General features: G+C 37.1%; 1 protein-coding gene and 1 long non-coding RNA gene across 3 annotated transcripts in view; one reads left to right on the top strand and one right to left on the bottom strand.

The window, feature by feature from the left end:
- Positions 1-17,995, bottom strand: part of frmd5a (FERM domain containing 5a) — a 222,951-nt gene that overhangs the window by 187,269 nt on the left and 17,687 nt on the right. The gene's annotated exons all lie outside the window — the stretch shown is intronic.
- LOC147839756 (uncharacterized) lies at positions 8,679-12,574 on the top strand. The gene is made up of 3 exons (XR_015515045.1): positions 8,679-9,835; positions 9,989-10,224; positions 10,264-12,574. It is a non-coding gene; the product is annotated as an uncharacterized LOC147839756 (long non-coding RNA).

Consider the following 17,995-nt stretch of genomic DNA (forward strand, 5'->3'; position numbering starts at 1 on the left):
AAATATTATTGGGCCCACAATTCCCATAATTCTACATCCGGCTGCATTTCGTCTTTAAAATGAACATTACAGGGCAAAGACGCTGTACCTTTTCTTGCTTACAAACTGACCACTTGCCTCCATATGAATGGCTTTTCCGCTGTTACCAGTTTGTCCGGTAGCACGACGTGTATGTTGGTGGACTTGAGATGCAGAGTGGAGTTGACCAAGACAATGGGAGTCAAGTCTGATAAATAACAGTTCCAGTAAGCAGATAAGACAAAAACAGGAGCCAAAAATTAAATAAACAAATAAATAACAGGGTGTGAATGTGATAAATTTGAAAACGTGGTAAAAATCAGGCTGCCTGAGGGCTTTTCTTTTTCTGGATTGCTTTTTAAAACACTGCGATTTAGGGAAGGGGGTGGGCGGGTCAATTGTTGCTTTTTAAAACACTATTGGTTGGGTTAGGGAAGGAGGAGGGTGGAAGGAAAGGTTGATTGGTCAATCAGTAAGTTAGTCGACATGGGCCTTTGGTGGATTTATGTGAAAACAGCAGGAGTGAATTTAAGATCTGAAAAGCATACACAGCAGCCTTTGGTGGGTTGTCAAATCCAAAAACTGCGAAAAACATAGCTCCTGGACATATTTTGCTCACTCTAGAAATGTATATAGGGCTACATAATCAGAATGAGCCTGGATTGGTAGGGGTGGTGGGTGTTTCGTTTGCAGCTGATGAAGTCATCAATGTCCTCCTCACTCACTCTTCTCTCAATTAATCAGATCAGAGCTTGATTTGTCCTCAGATCACTTCAGTGGTTCAGCTCTGCTCTTCAGCCTGATCACACAACACAACAACACGTTGAAAGCCTCATTCACATGCAGCAAAATCAACATGGCTGTGTATTTGCATCCATCTGCCCACCAGCCTACTGTATGTGTGTGGTGTCTCACTTTCTCTAGCTATAGAGCTGGCTCATGGATCAGTCTGAGTAAAGATCTCCTTTATTTCTGCTTTTAGAGGTACAAATTGGCCTTGAGAGGATTGCTTGTAGGCTCTTTCCTGACTCCAGTGCTGTAAGGATAACTGTCTGCTGAGGTCTAGAGAGCGTAATGCATTTGGATGCCTTGTGAAATTGAGTGAGGTTCAAAAATCCAAACCACAATCTGAAAAATAAAACGTTTTGGTCTAATCTAAATAATAAACCTGCACTATTTGTCACAAATCAAATAAATGTGTGTAAATCATGTTTATTTTTTAGAGAACTGACCAACAAAAATACATTAAAATAAAGATAAAAAGTTATACCGAATGAAATTTGTTACAAAAGACCATTTTTTCCCAAAAAAATTAGGCTATATGAAGTGGTCAAAAGTTATTTCAACGTTTCCTGTTGCTATTTTGGGTTTTTCATGTAATTTTTTTCTTTCGTATTAAGTAACAATCCAAGGTAATTTAAATTTCACTTTGAGTCGTTCTTTTGAAGAGATTGTCGCAGTTGTTGTAGCTACTGAATCTTATTAACAAGAACAGAAATAAACCGATTGAGATGTGCATTCAAACTGAAGCTTCAGAACATGTGCAATAGGCTACAATAAAAGGTTGCAAATTAAGTTTTGCTACCTTAAAGGGCTCCACAAACTATTAAAATAAAATGGTCTATTGTTGCAAAAACATGGGAGCATACAACGTGTAAGTACACTAGAAAGGTCAACCCCACATGCAGCTCAATAGCATTTATGTAGCCAAGAATTGCCAAAATTATGATAATATTTTGTAAACAAAGTTACCTTTCTTGTAGTTGTGTGAGGTATAGTACAGAGTAGAAGCTGTTTAATGGCTTATTCTGATTCACTCAATGCATCTCATTCAAAACCAGCAAAAAGAAAACATAACTCAAAACAAGGCATGTTGTAATCTGTGACAAGGAAAAACATGGATTATGTTGATCTTTTGCTTTTCTATAGGTCTATTTTTAATTCATGGTCAGGGATAAAATAATATCATAACAAGCATGATTTTATTACATACAGCTGAAGTCAAAGTAATTACCTGATTTACTTTTACTGATTTACTGATTTAATTTACTGATTTATTTATTTATTTATTTTTTATCTTTGCCATGATTACAGTCAATAATATTTTATTAGATTTCACTAGATTTTTTTTCAAGACAATTTTATACAGCTTAAAGCAGGGGTCACCAATCTGTCCCTTCAGGGTTTAGCTCCAACTTGCCTCAACACACCTGCCTAGATGTTTCAAGTATACAGTACCAAGTAAGACCTTGATTAGCTTGTTCAGAGATGATTGATTAGGGTTGGAGCTAAAATCTGCAGGACACCGGCCCTCCAGGAACAAGTTTGGTGACCACTGGCTTAAAGTGACATTTAAATGCTTAACAAGGTTAATTGGGTTAACTAGGCGGGTTGGATTAATTAGACAAGTTATTGTTTAACGATGGTTTGTTCTGTAGACTATTGAAAAAATATAGCTAAAAGGGGCTAATAATATTGACCTTAAAATGTTTTTTGAAAAATGAAAAACTGCTTTTATTCTAGCCGAAATAAAACAAATAAGACTTTCTCCAGAAGAAAAAAAATATTATCAGACATACTGTGAAAATGTCTTTGCTCTGTTAAACATCATTTGGGAAATATTTCCAAATAAAATTCAAAGGTGGGATAATACTTCTGACTTCAAATGTAAGTGATTACAGAATGACTTACTAAATTTACATAAAAAAAGTATTTTCTAATTTTTTTTAAATTGCCAACAGAGGCAAAGCAGCAGAATGCAGTATTTAAATTGAAATGGCATAAAAGCTTTGAATAAGTGTGACTTTTAATCAACTAATTAAATCCATTAAATACTGATAGATTAATAAAGAATTCATAAACATTTGTACATAAACATTAGTAGTAATGTAAAGATTTCCTTTCAGAATAACATGTACATTCAAATTTTTATGCAAACAAATGTAAAAATGTGTGGTACAATCATTTTTTTTAAATACATTAATTACCATATCTATATCCATCTAAGTGTGTATGCTTAAGTAAACACTATACAGAAAGCATCCGTATCTGAGTGAAAAGCAGATAGTTTCAAAAAAACATAACCCTCACCCTAACCCTCACCCTCATCCTTTTTGTAAAAGCCTTTTCCCTGAACTGTGTACTACGAATATAGTCCATTCATACAGATTTTCCTCACACAGCTACACTGCCTACACAGCAGGATGAAGCTCAGTATATAAACGATTACCAACACCGCAACACACTTAAAAGCAAACAAGCCTGAAACACAACTCTCCCCATGGAGCCCTCTGATAAAAGCAATCTCTTGATATTACAGCACTATGGTATAAGTGTACTGCTGTGTTTTTATTGTGCAGCATTACTCCATTACTAATTCAACAGCTATACAGATATATGTATTTATGTTTTCCATTAAAGATGGTATGTGTCTGTTTTCTGATCTGTTTTCATACCAAAACATTTTCGTAATCCTGTTTGAAAAATAGCCTGTTTTGTTTCATTTGGTAATGCTAGTGATATAGAAAATAGACATTTTATATTTTCATTATGGTTAAATATATCTTATACATGCTTTAGACCAGGAGTGCCCAAACTGTTTTGTATGAAGGACCAAAATCTAAATATTGAGATCCGTGGGCTGAAAATAAAGATGCTAACTAGATTATATTAAAGTTGTCATGCGTAATTTTCTAACCACATTTATAACAGTGTAGTTCAGTGCTGATACACTAGTCAAGCAGAATCTGCCTTTGCTTCATTCATCAGACTCTGCATGGTCCTCTATCTGTCAGGTGACAGTATGTACATTTTAAACTAAATCTCATTATTTTAAGCCATTTAAATTGACACATTTAATTTCATTTAGCTTTTTTTGTAGCTTAACATTAAAACAAACCAATAAAAGGTTACCTAAAATTTGAAATAACAATCTTTAAACCATCCCCATCATTCACCCTCTCTTCTCAGATGGAATGGTGGGCCAAATCAAAGGTCACCAAGAGGCAACATTTGACCCTAGTTTAGGCATCTCTGCTTTAGACTTTCTTTCTTTTCCTCAAAGAGATAATGAGGTTCAGGAGGAAAACCTTCTAGGATTTTTCTCAGTCTAATGCAAGTTAATGCAGTTAAATGTAGACCTTTCTAACAGTCCAAAAATTATATTCATGCCATTTGTTGTCACTTACATACATAGTGTGTGAATTTTGTGAACGTATCTAACATGTTAAATGGCAAGACGCATTCTGTGAATCTCTACACAAAAGAGATAATTTGTAGATAAAAAACAAGCATGAAATAAAAGAAAAAAATAATGATGACTTAAAACAAAAGATTCTACCAAAAACGAAATAATTAGTTTGATAAAAGTTGAATTAATTGAAAAGAATTCACAAGAACTTTGAAGTTGTCTCTATATTTTATGGTTTTTCTCATTCGCTTTGATGCATTTCTCACAACACTATTTACAATTGCACAACAGTTAATGCATTTCTCAAAACAACTGGTCATATGTGCACTTATCTTAACAGCCGTTTCTCATTCCTTCCAACAAATTGCAAATGCTTTTGGATATGCATCAGTTTCTTTCATACAACTCTCTGCTGTTTTATAACATTATCATTTGCTTGTCATGTCAGTCAAAATTAACTAAACTTGTGAATGCTGAATAGCCACTCCATATAAACTAATAGTCCTCACTTCATTACATAAGTCATTACGTACAAAAATGTTGAACTAGTTGTAAAAATGTGTCAAGCTAATTTTATAAACATTTTAAAATCTTTTTTTCCTGAAAATGTCTTCTAAATTGAACAATTTCATGACTGATTTACAGACCTACATGTATGTATGTTGTAAGTTCAGTTCCAATATGTACTGCAATATTGTTTACAGTTGTGCACAACTCTACCCAAAGACAGTTTATGTTTGTTGTAAATAAGGGTGTGTTTATTCCTATGCACAATGCTGTGAATAAATTAGAATTGCAACGAGCAAATGCAGTAAAAATGTGAAACATACATATTCAAGCAGGTGAAGCATACACGGCGCGTACATGACAGATTAAAGTATCGCACACCAGAAGCAGGTCGCACACCAGAAGCGACGCTCGGCGGCGCGCCGCGCAGCGCCACGCAGCGCCATGTATTTTAGAATTCTAATCATAGGTTTCTATCAGGATACACACACCGGCGCCGCAAGTCGGCGGCTGTCAGCGGCGCCCGGCGACGGCTCAGGACGCAGTTCATTTTTCAGCCGCGCCACAGAGCGCCATCTGATTAGTTTCATGTTAAATATCATTCGAATGTGCGCGTCTGGTGTGCGATACTTTAATCTGTCATGTACGCGCCGTGTCGCGGCGCCGAGCGCCGCTTCTGGTGTGCGACCTGCTAGACGCGCACATTCGAATGATATTTAACATGAAACTAATCAGATGGCGCTCTGTGGCGCGGCTGAAAAATGAACTGCGTCCTGAGCCGTCGCCGGGCGCCGCCGACAGCCGCCGACTTGCGGCGCCGGTGTGTGTATCCTGATAGAAGCCTATGTTTAGAATTCTAAAATACATGGCGCTGCGTGGCGCTGCGCGGCGCGCCGCCGAGCGGCGCTTCTGGTGTGCGACCTGCTTCAGTGTCCTGTACTCAGATACCTCCCTAAACGCAATGATGTCTAAAGCAGGTCGCACACCAGAAGCGCCGCTCGGCGCCGCGACACGGCGCGTACATGACAGTTTAAAGTATCACACACCAGACGCGCACATTCGAATGATATTTAACATGAAACTAATCAGATGGCGCTCTGTGGCGCGGCTGAAAAATGAACTGCGTCCTGAGCCGTCGCCGGGCGCCGCCGACAGCCGCCGACTTGCGGCGCCGGTGTGTGTATCCTGATAGAAACCTATGTTTAGAATTCTAAAATACATGGCGCTACGTGGCGCTGCGCGGCGCGCCGCCGAGCGGCGCTTCTGGTGTGCGACCTGCTTAACATTACTGTAGTTTTCAAATGGCTGTGAAAATAGTATATTGTGCTGTCTTGAGCATTTTCAGAACGTGTCACCAAAATCTAACTTTTTTCATTGGAAAAAATGTAGAGTAAACATGTCATAATGAAAACATGACAAAGCCATTTGACTTTCTTGTTCATAAACAATGTTTTTTTCATCTTGATGACACTGACAATTTCATTGACATCAATACTTGTTTTTGAGGATTGAACTATCCGTTTTGAGCAGGTGACGCGCTTTTGCAGGTTATCAACAAGGTTTTGCAGTTTGTATTAATTGTTTTGAGAAATGCATTAACTGTTGTGCAAATGTAAATAGTGTTGTGAGAAATGCACCAAAGCCACTGAGAAAAACTGTATTAGGCCGTACTCACACTAGGTACAGTTGCCTCGAACCAGGCCAAAGCACGCTTGTCCCCCCTCCTGTCTCCCCCGACGGCCCGCGCTCACACCACAAATGGGCCTCGGCACGCTTACGTCATCGCTGCTGCGATGTTCAGTGAGAAGCCCTCTCACTCAGCAGCACAGTGGAGATTTCTTTAGTTATATCGTTTCAGTCGTTTGATATGCAGTGACATGCGGTCAAATATTTCGCCAAACAGTCCTTAGGGATGCGGTGACACGCAGTCAGATATTTCGCCGAACAGATCCACCACTTTAGGCGCTCAAAAACAATCATGAAGCTCTCGTGCTGCAGGAATGAGGAGGTCTGCTGAAGCCGCGCAGCTGTCGTGCTGTGAGGAGTTCTCGTCTTTAATAAACTACGGCAGTTTGCGTTCACTGAACAGTAAGAATGATTAATAAATCCATATCAAACAGTCCCTTAAAAGTCACGTCTTGCTTTCGGTTTTGGACTTTGGCGCGTTTTGCACTCACACACAAGCGTACCGTGCCAAAGCCCAAGTGAACCGCGCTCAGGCCCACCTCTTCCAACCGGGCCAGGGCCGGCCAAGTGAACCGTGCTTGAGCCCGATTCAGCGCACTCACACTTCTCAAACGATCCGGGAAACGGGCCTGGGCACGGTACGGATGGCATAGTGTGAGTAGGCCCTTAGAGAATAACCTTTTACATGTCTGGGGTTGTAGATTATTTTGAAGCTTACTAAAAAGGTTTTTGTGACCATTAGCTTAAAAAATGCTATGATGCTTTCCTTTAAAACCTTTATTTCTTTTTTTGCTGAAGAAAGTCCTGAACATCTCGGATGACCTGGAGGAGAGTAAATAATCATGAAATGTTTAGTTTGTATCTATTCTTGTAAGCATTCAGTACTCTTTATTTTTGCACACAATAGCTGCATTTCTATCGCCCTGTGTAAATGCATGTCAAATTTCAAATGAAAATTTTGAGGGAAAATTTTTTTGAAAAAAAAAAAGGTTTCATACTTACTTAAGGTGGTTTTGGACTGAGCAAAAATAGGTTGATATGATTACCAGAAGATGGAAACATATTTGCAAAATAAACTCTGACATAGCAAACATAAAACCTATGTGACTGATTAGTTGTTGCCATTATACTTGCCTTGTTTACTGTTGGTTACTAGGTTAACAATACTACAGTCAGCCCCTCTAAGAACTTGATGAAAATGCACATAATAGACCCTTTTTCATATTTCTGGTTTTCACAGTAGTGGAAGTTGTCATAGTTGGGAAATTAGAGCGCAGTGAATGGGAGAGTACAACAAATGTTTTTTTTTTTCAATCTTATTTGCTGAAATATTAAAAGAAAAACTCCACTGTAATGTTATGAAGACTTTCAGAAAAAGGAAAAAAACAATTGTGTGAGACTGAAAATGGCAGACAGAGGAGAGAATAACATCAAATTTGCTGTCCTGTCCATAGACGCTGCATTAGAAATGCCTTGCACAAACGGTAACTCGTTTTTTTTTTTTTTGTAATTTGAAGCAAAGATGATATAATACATACATAAAAGCAAATGGTCATACTCTTTAAAAAAATCGAAATATTAAAAACTTAAGGATCTAAGATTATGATGACTTTTAAATGTGCTATAACAGTCTTGTGAAAAGGGTCTTTTTTTTTGCAAACTTTCAAAAGATCACATTAGGTTTGAAATGTGGCTAAAAGTAGGCTAAATTCAATATCTGAGCTCCATCTAAGCTTTATGCACATTTTGCAACATGGGATGGATGTGCTCTGCATGAATAATGGGTGTCAGTCTTTTGCACTCCAGGCTCTGTCAGTGAGCAAACGCCACTTATACCATTCAAATGAAGATGGTGTTATGTGCATTAAGGATGCTGCTTAAGCTAAATAGCACTGAAATGTCAAGTTTGCCCGTATTGTGTTTTAGCCCACCCACCCAACATCATGAACCACATTTATAATGCCGACACACAGTTATGATATTCGAATCCTGAAACATGAGTTTCATTTTATGCACTGTACAGTCCATAGAATCAAATTTGCTGCAAATACTGTGGCAGAAATGTCCATCTAGATGTGTGGCCCTGTTCAGTTTAATATAATTGTGGCTTGAATTGACAAAGTTCAGTGTCATCTGCAGTGTATACAGCAATTTATTGTTGCTAGGGGAACCTATTAAAATGTCGTGCAGTAATAATTCTGAAGAAAGGCCTTTGAAATAGGTAACAATGATCTTTATCACACAATAAATATTGTATAATAATAATTTCAACTGTGCTGATGAATATCCATGATGGCTAAACTTGCAGTGGATGCAATGGCATATAAAAAATATGCAGCCCTGACTCACCTCACATATATTATCCTCAGAAAGGCACTTTGGAAAGAAAACAATCATGGCCATATTGAAGTGTCATTTCAATCAAAACTGAAGTGCACAAAACTGGCCACTTCAGAATGAAGGCTTTTTAAGAATACAACTGTGGACACTTTGGGCTGCCATGATCCACAGGGAAGTTGTTGTCACATAGAGCGTTTAATTTGGAAGGGCTCAACTCTATACCCTAATCCTTTCAAATCAGTCACTTCGTATGGTGATCCCTTTGAATGGATTATGGCATAGAGATGAGCCATTTTGAATGGAACGCAGTGATTGCATGTTCATCATCTCGTGCCATGATAACCACATTTTGAAGAAAGAGTTGAATATTCAGTCATCATTCCTTCACCTTTTGCTTGTCACAAATTAGTTTGAGATTTTTTTCAGTTTTTTTTTTCTGAACACAAAAGAATATATTTTGAAAAATACCGAAAGTCAGTATTTTGCATCCCAATTTACATACATATACTACATTCTAAAAGTATGTACTTTTTGTGAAGAATAAATACATACTTTGAGTGTGTAACAGAAGAGTATGCAAGTTTTGGGACATACTAATGGACGGTTATGTTGCTTAGTTATTTCCCATCAATCATCTTGTCACATAATCTACATTTCTTACATATTTAATTAGCTACTATATTGGAGATGCAGCATCAGAAAGTTAATGTCCAAAACACGTTTTTATAGAAGTTCACATAGTTGTTGCAGACACAAACAACTGAAGAAACGTGCATTTTTTTGTGACAAAATGCAGAGCATTTCTTTAATTGTGTTGTGACAAAATGCAGTGCATTTCCTCAGTTGTTTGTGTTGTGACAAAATGCAGCCCGCTTCTTCAGTTGTTTGTGTTGTGACAAAATGCAGTGCGTTTCTTCAGTTGTTTGTGTTGTGACAAAATGCAGTGCGTTTCCTCAGTTGTTTGTGTTGTGACAAAATGCAGCGTGCTTTTTCAGTTGTTTGTGTTGTGACAAAATGCAGTGCATTTCTTGAGTTGTTTGTGTTGTGATAAAATGCAGCGCGTTTCTTTAGTTGTTTGTGTTGTGACAAACTGCAGTACAGTTCTTCAGTTGTTTGTGTTGTGAGAAAATGCAGCGAGTTTCTTCAGTTGTTTGTGTTGTGAGAAAATGTAGCGCGTTTCTTTAGTTGTTTGCGTTGTGATAAAATGCAGTGCGTTTCTTCACTTGTTTGTGTTGTGACAAAATGCAGTGTTTCTTCAGTTGTTTGTGTTGTGACTAAATGCAGCAGGTTTCTTCAGTTGTTTGTGTTGTGAGAAAATGCAGCGAGTTTCTTTAGTTGTTTGTGTTGTGAGAAAATGTAGCGCGTTTCTTTAGTTGTTTGCGTTGTGATAAAATGCAGTGCGTTTCTTCACTTGTTTGTGTTGTGACAAAATGCAGTGTTTCTTCAGTTGTTTGTGTTGTGACTAAATGCAGCAGGTTTCTTCAGTTGTTTGTGTTGTGAGAAAATGCAGCGAGTTTCTTTAGTTGTTTGTGTTGTGAGAAAATGTAGCGCGTTTCTTTAGTTGTTTGCGTTGTGATAAAATGCAGTGCGTTTCTTCACTTGTTTGTGTTGTGACAAAATGTAGAGTGTTTCTTTAGTTGTTTGTGTTGTTATAAAATGCAGTGTTGCTTCAGTTGTTTGTATGTGACAAAATGTAGAGTGTTTCTTTAGTTGTTTGCGTTGTGATAAAATGCAGCGCGTTTCTTCACTTGTTTGTGTTGACAAAATGCAGGGTGTTTCTTCAGTTGTTTGTGTTGTGATAAAATGTAGTGCGTTTTTTCAGCTGTTTGCGTTGTTATGAAATGCAGTGTGTTTCTTCAGTTGTTTGTGTTGTTATAAAATGCAGTGCGTTTCTTCAGTTGTTTGCGTTGTTATGAAATGCAGTGTGTTCTTCAGTTGTTTGTGTTGTTATACCTTGCAATACTGCTGAAGATCGTTTCTTAATTTACTGGTGTTCTTTGTAATTGCATGCATTTTCTTAAATTCCTAAATTCCTAAATTGCGTGTTAAGCTCTCTTGGCCACTGTACATGCTACAGTTTGGGACATATTAATTCTGTTTTCGAATACTATTTTGGACGGATAAAATGTGAATTCGTACACAGCAATAGTATTTGTCCTTCCTATTATGGAAGTCAATAGTTACTCACAGCATTTTAAAAAAAAATCTTATTTTGTGTTCAACAGAAAAATGAAACTCAAAGATTTTGGAACCACTTGAGGGTGAGTAAATAGTGAGTAAACTTCCATTTCCAGGGGTTTACTATCCCTTTAAGAAGGAGTCAAGTCAGTTTTTAAAAGTCTTGAGATCTCCTAAAGTCTTATGATTGCCATTATTAATTTATTTTAGATCGCACAATGTCATATTTAAAACATTGCACAACACTATTCCTGCCTCTATGCAGCATTAAACAAAGCACATCTCATCTTCAGAAAAATGTAGTACATCTAAGCAGATTCTGTGGCACCTTTGCCCGTTTTTCTAAGTTAAAGCGCATCTACTCAAAACACGCATTCATTTCATCAACAAGCGAGGCAGAAGGAGAGACAAATTCTGTACATAAGCCATAATATCTCCGTTCTATTGTACTGCATAACTCTCTCTCCTTGTCTCTGTTTTGCGCTGATGTAATCCTCTAGTTCAGTTCTGACGTGTTTTCTACTCCAGCCAATAGCATCTTCCCTGCACCATGACACGGGTAAACACCAGCCACGCACAAGTGAGGGTGCTCTTCATGAAACATTCAGGCCTAGCACACATTTTAATCTTTAATATCCCAACCGCAGCAACAGTGTGGAATGATCTGTGAGCACACACTGTGACAGCACACACATCCACAAATAAACACGCTTCCATGACGGCACACGCTCTCATGTCTAAATTTCAATTCATAGTAATAAATCAGAAGAAGAGCTCAGTCCGTGAACCGTAAGCCCGGTGTGCGTTTGTCACAGAGGGTTTGTGTCTTCAGATGCACTGGTGCAGTGATGACAGTGCAATACTGCATTCGGGTTGTGTACACACTGCACTGCTGTACTGCTGGGACACACTCACACTTTTACACAAGTCTCGTAAAGGTCCCATGAAATCAAAATATTGTTTATTTAGAATCAGGGGTGTCTAAACTCAGTCTTGGAGGGCCGGTGTCCTGGAGAGTTCATCTCCAACCCTAATCAAACCCACCTGAACCAGCTAATCAAACTCTTATCAGGTATAACTTCCTAGCATGTGTGTTGAAGCAAGCTGTAGCTAAACTCTGCAGGACACCGGGCCTCCAGGATCAAGTTTGGACACCCCTGATTTAGATATTAGTATTAGTATTTTAGTCTTAAGGATATCTATACGCTAGTTTGCTCTTAAACAGTGACAAATTTTCATTTAGAAAATATAAACATTTAAAGCTTGCAGTTTGTCACTACCTCCTAAATGGATAAATTATTATTTTCACATAATATTCACATATATTTCAACCCAGGCTCATTCTGAAAACGTACCTCCATATACATTACTGGAGAGTGCCAAATCCATCCCAAGAGCTAGGTTTTTTTTTTGTTTGTTTGTTAGCTTTTTTGCAGTGTTTGTTTTTTGCGAGTACACTAGAGGCCGCTGTGTATGCTTTTTGGAATCTTAATATTCTCTCACGAGGGCCATTCACACCTGCCGTTCTCACATAAACCCACCAGAGGCCACTGACGACTGACTGACTGACTGACCCACCCTCCTCCTTTCCTAAACCCAACCAATTGTTTTGATTGACCCGCCCACCCCCTTCCCTAAACCCAACCAACAATTTCCAAATGCAATCCAGAAAAAGAAAAGCCCTTGTCCTATTTTTATCACGTTTTCAGATTTTTCCACATTCTCACCCTGTTATTTACTTTGTTTATATATTTTTTTGGCTTCTGTTTTTGTCATACCCATTTTCTGGAAAAATTCTTCACCGAACTCAAATTCCGTCGTCATGGTCAACTCCTCTATGCATCTCAAGTCCACCAACGTACATGGCGAGCTAACAGGACAAACTGGTAACAGCGGGAAAGCAATCCATAAGTGGTCAGCTGGTAAGCACGAAAAGTAACACAGTCATACCGCCCCGTAGCATTCATTTTAAAAAATGAAATACAGCCATACGTACTTCTGGCAACATAATTTGTTATCTCCAGAAATATATATAGGGTTACATTTTCAGATTGAGTCTATGTTGGATATGTGCACCTCCTCCAAGTTGGTTCTCATTTGCTTTTCATTTTCAATCACTCTCACTGGCAGAGATGTGACAAAAACCAAACGCTATTGGCTGTTTTTCAAAACAGAGAGAAGCTGCTTTATGTTTCCGGCCTGTTTTCATGTTTGGTTAAGATTATGTCAAAGATCAAATAAAAATGTACATTCCAAAGTGCTTCATGGGACCTTAAACTACAGTTTGCTAAATGGAGGACTGAACTTTTGGGATCAAGAAAAAAGTAACACTTTATAATAAGATGTCCTTGTTACAAATGTACTATGCACTTACTTACAACATACACATGTAACTAATGACTATTACTCAGCTGTTATATGTCCTATTAATGAAGTAAAATTCCTCATCAAATTCTGGTTCATATAGACTTTAAAGGCAATACTGACAACATTGTGCATTTTTGCCTTCCTTGAGACGAATCAGGGATTATTTATCTGGCTTTTATTCGTCATTATGTCTTTACGCTGAATTTTGTGCAGGCACAAATAGCCTTAACCTGGCTGTGTAAAAGCCTTTTAAGTCAGACACAATTATGGCCCAACGGGGTCCTTTCCAAAAACCTGAGCCCTTAACATGCCAAATCTTAAAGGAGATGATCAAACATATTTATAAAATTCGAGTAAAAACCTAATTATGGTTAAATCATGTGATGGCCACATATGTTACTCAAACTACAAAGAACAATCCTGAAATACAATCCTTTGCTAACTGCCATTTACGAACAAGCTGCACAGCATTTTATTCAAGATTAGTAGATGCCTTAGTTGGTGACAAGTAGGATTTGGATTAAAGCACTAAACTCACATGCTGGGAGAGAACTATTACACAAAGAGCTCATGACGAAACCAAATAAGCGTTTACAGAGAAGCACTAAAGGAGCACATTAACCAATACAACAAAGACTGCATATGGTCTGCTCTGAAAGACAGCCAATGAAACGAGACTGTCATTCCCAAAAGAATCAACTGACCAATGAAATCAGCAGCATTAAATTACAAGAATTTCTAGGTAGGACCAAAGCACATACAACATAGACTAAACACAGGCAAACACTGCTTTTTTCTACCGCTGTCAGTTTTTTGTCTTTTTTGGATTCTCATAAAGTGTTTTTTTTTTTCAGTCTTTGTTGTAGTCTATATTAAGAAACATCCAAAATACACTTCTAATTGTTACTTTTGTCACACTAAATCGATTTTTCCCAGGTGTTGGGTGAAATTATTTTAGAAAATACATATTACAATAGAGATGCTCCGATTAGGATTTTTTCTGCCGATACCGAGTGCTGATTCCTTGTCATGGCAATTGGCCAATACTGAGTACCAATTCTGATGCTTTAAGCTTTATATAACTTTGCCATTGCATAAAGCACTATTTTCCTTTAAATAAAGAGATCTCTCTCTCTACCTAAGAGAATAAATTAAATATGTTTCATATAATGCCTTAAACATGTCTCTTATAACTATTTAATGTGGACATGTAATAGTCAAAAGCAGCTTATCAGAAAATAATAGATAAAACAGATAAAAATGGTAAGAAAAATGACTCCTAATGCAATTTGGAAACATTGTAAATGATCAAAGAAGAATTAAACATCTCAATCAAGAAAAAATTTGGAATGCATATTTAATGCATAACAATTTAAAATGCACACCTTATGAAATTAAATGTGTTGTACTTTTAAGGGAAGTAACGTGAAAGTATGTGTTATGTTATGTTTTGTGAATGTATGTGTTATGTCAGATTAAGGTTTAAGATTATATAAAAATAATATATATTTTTAAAGCAACTCCACCAAACACATTTTTAAAAGCTTTTTTTTTTTTAATTAGTCTTTTTTCTCCTGCCCTTAGCTATAAATCTCCACTTTAGTAGCACTTACAAACACCAAACTGCAGTTTTATTCAAAATCCAAATTCTGACTATTTTTCAAGACTTCACACTTAGCTGATGATTGTTTGTAAAGCTTGTTTGGCATGCTGTCCCGGGAGAGAGCCCTGAGCTCATAAGATCCCTAAGCCCGGGGCTCCCTCCCGTTTGCAAAGTGCGAGAGGGGAGTTTGAGCTCAGGTAGATCTCAAGAACTCCCCTGCTGTAGTAGCTAATAAACAGATAGTGATTGCTCTTAAGAGATAACCATTTATTAGGAGCATGTCTATGATGCCAATTTGGATTAGTCAGTAAACTTAGGTTGCATGTTTTTTGACGGTGGGAAGAAACCGGAGAACCCAGGGGTTCTGTGAGGCAATAGTGCTAACCACTGGGCCACCTTGCCACCCATCTAGGAAAGGAGGAGAAGTAGGGGTGGAAGGGTGGATTCTTCAAAACGAAGATGGCTGTCATATGGAACTTGGGGTACTTATAGTGGCTTAGGAATCATCTGATTGGTGAATCATAAACTGAATAATGCGGGGGCAGCTGCAAGCAATCAGAAGCATGTGACTCTCTCGAAATTAGTTTATAAATAAACTTCACAGAGATTTAAAATATGATAAAAAGATATTCAAATTTCATTTTTAAAAACCTTTAACTAAAAAATGTTAATATATATATATATATATATATATATATATATATATATATATATATATATATATATATATATATATATATATATATATTATTTTTTTTACTGGGCTTTTAAATTTTGTAAATAATACAGATGAATATCAAATACAGAACATTAACATATACACAAAATGTTATAAAGATAATAATAAGTGTCATATACACAAACATTATATGCATATTAAATACTCCTAAGTTGATATTTAGCGCACCTTGTTGCTGTTTCGTGACAAATAATAAATGTAAATTATATTAATTGATAAATCAAAAATACACCCGGCCCCGTTTACACTAATACATCTTAGTTTTAAAATGCCATTTTACAACGAAAACGATCCACATTCACACTGGCGTTTCACCTAGAATTTCTGAAAACATCTCCTTCCACACTATACCACTGAAAACGCACATCACGTGACAACACACACACTCACACTCACACTCACACTCACACTCACACTCACACTCACACTCACTCTCTCTGATGACTCTTCGGTCTTTTGAATCTATCAGGTAATGTGTCACAGCGTTAGAACACTGCTTCAATCTTTCGCTTTCACGCTTACTTATTAATGTAAGCAAAAACCTCAGATACTGTTAGTTGGTTGCTGTTGGTTGTGCACCTTTTTTACCAACCAAGTATAAAGACACAGATCACTGTACCTATTCATGCCAGAGTCCTGCGGAAAAAAGTAATTTGTCAGGTAGTTGAAACGTTGGCTACAAATAATCATTATAAATGAATGAATTATTCATAAATAGTTAATTCACCGCCGCCTACGACGGCGATTTCATCGTCCATCGCGATGTTTCAAATTAGACATTGTACGATGCCTAATTGGTTGACATAACCCAAACCATAGTTGGCATGTTGGGTCAATAGCATAGGCATTATTATTTCATCTCATTACATAATTGCCAACATTGTGGGTCACAAAAATGCAGAAATCTTCTCAATTTATTAAAATAAATTTAAAAAAAAAATTTTTAACCAGCGTATTCTATAATGTTCTGATTTTCTGCGCTAGAAATCACTGCAAATTAGTGCATTTTTAAATAAACAATGTCTCAACTGCATCTTTAAATATAACATAACATCAATGGGAAGTAACCGAACGACTAAAAGTATGTTTAGTTGCAGATGCTACCTCTACAAATTCCACAAATGCTTTTGTTGTAAACAGTGGTGTAAGTGAATCAGCCGGCGTGGGAAAGAGAGAATGAGGTCAGGTACAGGGGGAAAGACAGAGAGCTTGAGGTCTTTGTCACTTTCCTCCACATTACTGGCAGGTTTCCATTACAAGCCGCTGTAGTGAAAGGTCACTGTGTGAACAACAAGATTCCATTTATTTTTCTAGAGTGTAAGAAGCATTTGTCTATTGTTGCAGTGTGTGCACAGAGAGACATGCACACTATCAGCCAACACGATTGACCGTGTTGTTGGGGAGTCACTCTAGCAACTGCGAAGACCCCGATACCATGCACATTTCAGCACTCAGAGCCTTGCTGTTGGATTAACTTGAGGAACCATCGCCTCCTTGTTCTGTGTGAACTTCTTGTGCTTGCAAATTTACATACTAAGCAAGTTCACAGGCTTAGCATGTACTTAAACTTCATACTAATTAAGCAAGTAGGGCTTTTTTTATACTAATCACGAAAATGTTTATGCTTTTGTACAAAATGCAGAGCATACATTTTAAATAATGGATTTTAAATTATAATTTAATATTTATTTAACAAGTCATACCAGTTACTTAGCATAATGAAATATTAAAAATAATGTTAAAATAATTAATTAATGGAAAAAGAGTCCAAGCATTAATGCTAGTGAACTTAACCCCTAGCTATCAACAACATGCATTTTTGTTTATGAAAAACAGCCGACTTCTGTGATCAAAAGGGAAAATCATATTCAATTAGGCATGAGCGGATAACCGGTTTTAAGGTTTACTGTGGTTTGGAAAAGTCAAGGTTTCAAAACCGCTACAATTTTCTGTTATACCATTGCTAAGGTGTGTATGGGTTTTTTATGTTTTTTTTTAAATGTGTTGTCATAAAATCTGTGTTTTTGAAACTAACGAAGAGAGCAGAGGACAATGATTTCTTTTAATTATAGTTTTTTCCAACTGCTTACATCCGTTTTCAAAACAGCATCACTTTTTTCAAAACTCTACACAATTCACAAAACTGCACACACTGAGTGCAAAATGCCTTACGTCTCTTTCAAAATGTAACACTGCATTCAAAATGCCATAAACACATACAGAATGAAGCACTTGCATCAAATGGCAAACACTTCTTTCATAACATAACACTTTTAAATAGCACGTAAACACTGTTGTTCTAAATCTAAACTGCTCTTTCATAGGCGAATATATACATATAATTCAATACAATGTTATACAGGGAAAA

The sequence above is a fragment of the Danio rerio genome, chromosome 18, assembly GCF_052040795.2.
Source record: "Danio rerio strain M-AB ecotype USA chromosome 18, GRCz13ab, whole genome shotgun sequence".
Taxonomy (NCBI): Eukaryota; Metazoa; Chordata; class Actinopteri; order Cypriniformes; family Danionidae; genus Danio; species Danio rerio.